Source organism: Sinocyclocheilus rhinocerous, unplaced genomic scaffold, assembly GCF_001515625.1.
Source record: "Sinocyclocheilus rhinocerous isolate Xijiao unplaced genomic scaffold, SAMN03320098_v1.1 scaffold1420, whole genome shotgun sequence".
NCBI classification, from domain to species: Eukaryota; Metazoa; Chordata; class Actinopteri; order Cypriniformes; family Cyprinidae; genus Sinocyclocheilus; species Sinocyclocheilus rhinocerous.
The window spans coordinates 527919-536247 of record NW_015666537.1 but is presented as its reverse complement, the minus strand read 5'-3'; the positions used below and the strand labels follow the sequence as shown (position 1 = coordinate 536247).

Here is an 8329-nt window from a genome sequence, read left to right as displayed (position 1 = left end):
ATTGATAATTTTGACCCATACAATGTATTTTTGGCTATTGCTACAAATATACCCCACCGACTTAAGACTGGTTTTGTGGTCCAGGGTCACACACTCACACATATATGTATGTATATATATATATATATATATATATATCAAAAGTTTGGAGTCGGTACGATTTTTAAAAAAATGTTTTTAAAAGAAATCTGTTATAGTTGCCAAGGTTGCATTTGTTTAATCAAAAATACAATAAAATAGTAATATTGTGAAATATTATTTCTATTTAAAATAACTTTTCTATTTTAGTATGTATTAAAATGTAGTTTATTCCTGTAATGCAAAGCTGAATTATCAGCAGGCATTACTCGAGTCTTCAATGACACATGATCCTTCAGAAATCATTCTAATATGCTGATTTGCTGCTCAAAAACCTTTTGACAACAGTTTTGCTGCTTGATATTTTTTGTGGAAACCATGATACATTTTTTCAGGATTATTTGATGAATAGAAAATTCAAAAGAACAGCATTATTTAAAAAAATATATATTTTCTAACATGATATAAAATTAATTACCGTCACTATTGATCAGTTTAGTGCATCCTTGCTGAATAAAATGAATAATCTATTTAAAAATTAATCTTACTGAACCAAACATTTTTGAACAGTAGTATATATATTATTAAAAAATATATATTTTATTTTCTTCCTTTTCTCTATTGTATTTATTTGTTGTAATTTTAAATATTATATTTTACAAATAAATTCTTATTTTATCCTTTATTTTCCCCCATGTTCATTTGCTTCAGAAGGTGATACAATGAAAAACTGCAAAATATTTTTTCTTTATTTTTAAAAAGTAAATGGCAGAGGTTTATAGAAGATGATGTATGGCATTTATTTTCTACATTAATGTATTGTTAATTTGAATGAAATGCCAGCATATGTGTTTTTACTTGGTGCTCATTCAGTGTTTGTCTGGATTAGGGTGGATCTGAGTTGCGAGAGGTTCTCTCTCCTCAACCCTCTGGGCGTCATCTCACACACTCCTGCAGGGGACAGCCTGCCCCAGAAGAGACCCTCACTGGACCCTGCTGCAGTGCTGGTGAGACCACATATCCCAACGGCATACAGTTATTAACAGCTATTTTAAATTGTGAAAATAATATTTCACAATATTATATTTTACTGTATTTTTAATTTTAAAAAATGCTTTTTTTGGTGAGCATAAGAGACTTCTTTCGATGTGAATTAGATATATGCATTTACAATGTTTTGATTTACACAGAAATGCCCATTTGCCTCTTTGACCTTTGCTCTATCCTCAGCACCTTCTGTATGCAGTCAGACACCCTAGGTGCAAACAGAAGTAGACATGTCACTTTAGATCAGCGGAAATATGGCAATATGGCACCCACATGTTCACTTCCCCTCTTTTTTTGTCTTTGTTTCACCCCTCCTTCAAAGAGCCAGTGTTCCCAGGACAGCATATGTTTGATCCACAACACTCTGCTTCAGTCTTGGACACTAATCCGCTCCTCGCTGGACCTTCTCCCATGGGCTCCATTCAGCCTCCAGGAAATGAGAGTGACCCCTGGAGGCCCAGTCTAGCTTTGCAAGGGCCCACGGATCTGTCAAAGCCTGGGACTCCCCACCATAGGCAAAAGCCTCTCCAGAAACATCCATCAGCTCAGTCTGGCTGCTCCTTTACTGCTCCCTCTGGACCAAAAGCACATGGTAATATTCAAGGACGTAGCATAATGGTCACTTGTATCTATGAGACCGCTCTGCCAATTGTGATTTGATTGATTAATGTGTGTGCCTTATGAAGGCTATTAACCTCTTCTGATTCTCAAGGATTTTTGCCTTCATAAATGCTTTTCAGTTCTGTTACCTTATCTTTAGGTTTAGTGTATTTCCCCAAATGAAGTAACAAGTGCCTATTTGTGCTGTTTATTTGTTGAACCTGTGACCTAGTGGTTAGTTCACATTGCTTTCACTTATTAGACTGTTGCACATATGGACAGCATTAGTTTAAATCTGGTTTGTGACACAAATAAAATATTTAAAATACTGTTAATACCATGTTAAATACATGAAATACATTTAATGTCTACTCTAAATACATATGCACTTCAAAGTAGTAATTGGATGAATAATAGTAGGCCCCTTTTGTTCTCATAGACAGATGGACCCACAGGCTACGCTGCCCTCTAGTGTTTAAAGGCAGTTTTGGGCAATTATTTTATTACTGCAAAATTTCCAGTTTGGCTTCAGTAGGCTGAACTGGATTATTTCAACATCAAGCTCATTTCATTTTGCTTACTGTTTTTTTTTTTTTACGGATCTATACACACACTTCTAATATAACCTGAGTATTATGTATCTTCTTTATTTATATTTACACATTTATATGCAATTGAGTTTTGGAGCTGACCTTGTTTATATGATATTTTGTTTATCTAGCACATTGTACTTTATTTATTAAGCACAGTGCCCTTTGACTTAGACTCTTCCTCTGCCTGTCAATCAAAGAAACCCACTGGCTGCCAACTCATTACAGGCCCCCTTCTGACTGCCCACAACACCAAACACAGAGCAAATCCCAGTGTCGATCTGCCTTCATCAGGAGTGCCAGAGAATTTCATTGGTTAAAGCTGCAACCCATTTAGTTTAGTTTTTATTTAGATGTTTTGAGATTTTCAATGCAATTTTTAATGCTGAATAAATTATTAAGATTAGTAGATAAAGATTATGAAAATTAATATTATTTTATTTTTAATTTTAAAAAATGCTTTTTTTGGTGAGCATAAGAGACTTCTTTCGATGTGAATTAGATATATGCATTTACAATGTTTTGATTTACACAGAAATGCCCATTTGCCTCTTTGACCTTTGCTCTATCCTCAGCACCTTCTGTATGCAGTCAGACACCCTAGGTGCAAACAGAAGTAGACATGTCACTCGATCTGCCTTCATCAGGAGTGCCAGAGAATTTCATTGGTTAAAGCTGCAACCCATTTAGTTTAGTTTTTATTTAGATGTTTTGAGATTTTCAATGCAATTTTTAATGCTGAATAAATTATTAAGATTAGTAGATAAAGATTATGAAAATTAATATTATTTTTGTTTTTTCTTGCAATTTACAGTACACTACTGTTCAAAAGTTTGGGATCAGTAAGATTTTTTATTTTTTATTTGTTTTTGAAAGAATTATCTTATGATCACCAATTTGATTTAAAAATACACTAAAAAGAGTAATATTGTGAAAAATTATTACAATTTACTTTTTTATCTGTAAATTAATTTATTCCTGTGATGGCAAAGCTGAATTTTTAGCAGCCATTACTCCAGTTTTTAATGTCACATTTGTGACACTGAAGACTGGTATCTTTCTAATAAATATTTATTAGTATTATCAGTATTGAAAACAGTTGAACTGCTTAATATCTTTGTGGAATCCATGATACATTTTTCAGGATTTTTTTTTATATATAGAAAGTTCAAAAGAACATAATTTAGTTGAAATAGAATCTTTCTAGATGTCTTTACTGCCTTTTTTTGAACAATTTAATGCATCCTAACCTCAAACTTGTGGATTTTAAACACATTTTGGTAAAGGTCCTCTTTCCATTTCTTCACTCAGTGTTTCACTACTTGTAAAACTTAAAGTTTATATAACTTTCTTTAATCCAGAAAGCCTCAGTGGTTTCATAGCGTGGCTGATCTCTTATTACCAACTGCAGCACATATCTATTTCTAATAACAGCCTCCATCCCACTCAGAAACCTGCTGTGCTGGTAAGAGCTGTTGCCAGGATGGTGCAGAGTGCCAAGCCAATGGCTGTTGCCAGGGGGGTGCCCATTGCTGCAAGGCAGCCAGCAAGTGCCAAGTCTAATATATCTGCCAAAACTCCACCAGCGCCAGGGATGCTGGGAAGAAATGTGGGTCAGAAGGTCAAGGTGCAGCCCTAAACTCCTCCAGCTACTCAAAACATATTGCAAAGCCGCTAAACATGACAAACAACAAAGAGGTCAGTGTGATGTCTGTGACAGTCACAACTTTATTAAATTAAAAACCTTTATGTTAGCTGTGTTGTACTGTTTAGCATCATTTCACAGTTTTTGGGTCGATATGTTTGAAGGCTTTGTAGCGGCTCTCTCTCATTTTCTCTGGACTTTGAGATGAAAGTGTGTGGTAATAGAGCCTTTCACCCCATGCTCAAGGTCAGGCAGTCTGTGTGAAAGCTGTTCATTAGACCAATTATTACCTCTAACAATGCAGGCAGGAGGAAATCAATAGTCACTGTCAGGGCTGTTTCAATGCCTAGCTCTGAAAATCAATCAGTCCGGCTTCTATCTGCATTCTCCTCCTTCAGTTATGTTCAGACAGCAGACATTTGCCGATATCAGCAAGGATTTTTGTATTAAAAATGCTTTAATTATATTTAGCAGAATGTCTGCACCTTAAGCAGTAATAGAACACAACTTATAGTGGTTTTCTTTTTTTAAAAAGTGTTCATTATAAAACAAATTATGTGCTAATAAATGTCCAGGCTTGCTGCGATTATACCATTGAATTGTTCATTATTAGTTTTGTTATTCTCAGTGTGAGGTGGAGGAGTTCTACATGGAGAGGCTGCAGGAGCAGATGCGACTGAGGGAGCAGGTTATCAAACAGAAGGAATGGATGAGATCTAGATGGGCCGTAAACAAGAGGCATCTGCGGCAGGAGCACTTCCAAACTGATAGTTCCACTGGGCACTGGAACAACAACCAAAATCAACAGAAACAGCCGTGCATCTTGGGTTCTTGCCTTCAAAAGGTTATGCACCAGCAGCCCTTCCATAATCCCCCTCACTGTCTTGTCTTGGAGTGCCATCCAGAATTTCAGCCCTTGCCTTCACAGCAGCACCAGTACCAGGTTTTAGCACCCCAACTTCAGCCTCCATGACAACAAGCTCCACCGGCACGAGGGAATCCATCAGGCCGTGCAGCAGAGCTGCAGCATAATCAGTCTCATCAGTGGGGCGCAGACAGGGTGGTGTTACAGGGAATAGAGCAAGTCCGAGATCAGATGAACCAACAGTACAGTATTGAAGAGGCCCATGCAGCAGGTCCGCAGGAAGTCTGGCGAGGACGCAAGAGGATGTGTGAGCCGAGAATGTCTAACGGGCCTGTTCCCACTAAAGTTGGAGTGGTAAAACACATCAGCCCAGTTGTAAGTACTGTTCTTTCCCATGAATACCACCTTTAATTATTATTTGGGAATTAATTAGTCAAAATCTCAACCAACAAACAACCAATCACAAGTGGTGTGACATGATTTGAGATTTACAGATATTGGCTTTATTATAAAATTGGCTGTTACAAAACAGTTTATTTTGAAGTGTCCAATAACTGATGTGCAGAACCGATTTTTAAATATTGTTTTGCTTCTGCACTAGTGACATAATTGTAACTAAATAAGCATTAAAGTACAACATATGCATTATACATGTTTTAATAATAATAATTTATCATTATTGTTATTGTTATTAAAACATTCATAATGCACATTTTTATAATACTATTATTATTGCTACTACTGTTGTAGTTATTATTATTATTTAAAAAGTAATAAGGTATAATGCATATTATTAATAATATTAATATAATTATTATTTAGCTTAAATTGCTTTGTGCCAAGGATTTCTATAATGGAAGCATGAATGGCTGTTAAAGTTAATTATTCAAATTATAAATTTTTGCAAACAACACTTTAAAATGCAAAATTGTACATTGGAGTTTACATTGGGGTGAATTAATGAAATGCGAAATTTCCAAACTAAGTTGATAAATAAAATATATATTATATATATATATATATATTATATAGAGGGGGGGGTCTTTGCGGAGAAATGTCTGTAGACAGCCGAATCGATGAGGTTGCATTTGACAGAGTGGTACGGGCCTGCTGAAAGACAGATCAGCAAGATGCTACCCAGGGACATTGTTCCGCTGTCAGTCTCATCCGCGCTGACAATGTTATCTCTCTACCTCTCTCAAGTATCATCTTTCAGGTGTTCAGAATTGGATGTCACCCCCTGAAGACGTGCAATTAATCTTTGGTGTGTGTTTGCAGGCAAGAATGTGTGTGTGTGTGTGTGGGCGCGTTCTCTTAATACCTGTAAATAGAGAGTTGCTAGTATGGCGGATTTGGATTGAAGAGCTTAGCCACAGATAAGGGAAATTAATTTTTCATCAGGAATAATAGCAGGCGTGCCAACAGGGAACACAAAGCAGGAGTGAGGGCAAGCGGGGAATTTGTCAAGTGTTGTCACCCCAGGATAATACTGCTTAGTGTGTGATTGGTGTAATGGAGGGCTGTGATTTCTATGGAGGGGGATTAATCACTTTACACTGAGAGCAGCGGAATACAGAAAGGGCTGTTTCACTGCATCAGATCATGCTGCTTTGATTTGGGATGTCCTTGGGACATGTTTATAGCATAATATGGTTTAAGATGTATTCACACTTAATGCATCAAAACAGGTGTATCCAGAGCAGTAAACCAATTTGGATTTAAACCTCCTTACAACGGAGCTTCATACTTGGATAACTACTAAATGCCTTGACTTTGCTCAAAAGTAGTTTCATCGGTTAATTCATCCCACCCAAAGCAGCTAAATGAATGTAAAGTGAAGATTTTGATTAGAAAGTATGCATTTTTATGGATTCGCACTGGGGACAAAAATTTGGATGACAACAAGCTTTTCTTTTTTTTTTTTTGATTCACATGTAACTGTTGCAGTTACACACCATTTGGTGGTGCTAACATACTTAAACTGTTTTGCATTAAACACGATGACATAATTAATTCTAATTGGTCTAACACATAAACTACCATTGGAAACTTTCAGTAGGGTCAGTAGGATTTTTTTTAAAGGATTTAATACTTTTATTTAGCAAGGATGCTTTAAATTGATCAAAAGTGACAGTAATTGTGCAAAAGATTACTGTTTCAAATAAATGCTCAAAGAATCCTGTCAACAGTTTTCACAAAAACATTAAGCAGCACAACTGTTCAACATTGATAATAATAAGAAATTATTCTTGAGCACCAAATCAGCATATTATTAGAATGATTTCTGAAGGATCATGTGACACTGAAGACTGGAGTATTGATGCTGAAAATTCAGCTTTGCCATCACATGAATAAATTACTTTTTAAAATATATTAAAATTTGCAATATTACTGTTTTTACTTACCTTGGTGAGCATAACAGACTTTTAAAAAGACAAAAAATGTTACTGACTCCAAACTTTTGAATGGTATTGTACTAATTTGGGGCTGTCAAATAGGTAAAATTTTGTAATCAGATTATTTGCATGAGATGCCGATTAAGCAATCAAATTAATCACATGTATCAATATTTGCTGAGGAAATAAAGATTTGCCCCTCAAATAAACAACTTCAAAGACATTACATTACACTGGAAGTTGAAGTTAATAGTTAAAAATAGTTCAGCTCTCAATACCTTTGCATTGTGTTCCATTCTGTTGCACTCTATCTGTTTTTAAATGTGTCCTTTGTAGATGGCTCTTCACACATTCTGTATCCACTGCTCTCAATAGCTGTGGTTTGGCAATAGTAGTAATTGACTGTGGTCTCACGAAAACTTGAATGTTTAACTGTTCTTGAATTATTTGCATTTTTTATTGTTTTTGTTTGTGTTAAATAATAATAAATGATTGCATAATTTTTTTTAAATAATATATAATAATTGCAGTTAATGTGTTGACAACCCTAATCCTAATATATACAACACAGACTGTCCCATTGACCATGTGGGAAAAATCAATTATGTTCAGGTCTGTTCTCCTGCAGGAAATGTTGTGATGTTGTTTAACATCATAACATAGTCTGTGGGAGTGCCATTGTTGTACATCACTCTAGGCCAGTTGTTTTGACTGTAGGCCTGGGGATGCCCACTGCTTTCACAGCAGTGTAGTGGTCAGGTGTGACATTGAGCCCCAGCCAGCCGAGAGAGGTGCGGAACTTGAAGCAGAGAGAGTCACAGGGACTCCTGATTTGTTTATGCTCATTAAGCTCTGAGGTGGGAGGTGGGACACTCTCGGCAGGACGACAGGAAGGTAGATGCAGCATGGGAAGGTCAGGAAGACACATGGAAGTGGACTAAAAATACACTGAAACCTCATGTCCATCCTTAGACCTGCATGCCACCATTAGGGATGAAAAATAACTAAATATTAAAGGGGTCATATGATGCGATTTCAATTTTTCCTTTCTCTTTGAAGTGTTACAAGCTCTTGGTGCATAAAGAAGATCTGTAAAGTTGCAAAGACT

The 8329-nt window shown here is 36.0% G+C and overlaps 1 pseudogene; it reads left to right on the top strand.

Annotated features, from left to right (window-relative positions):
- The window catches only part of LOC107732548 (uncharacterized), a 20225-nt pseudogene extending 12629 nt beyond the window's left edge, over positions 1–7596 (top strand).
- The last annotated feature ends 733 nt before the right edge of the window (positions 7597–8329 follow it).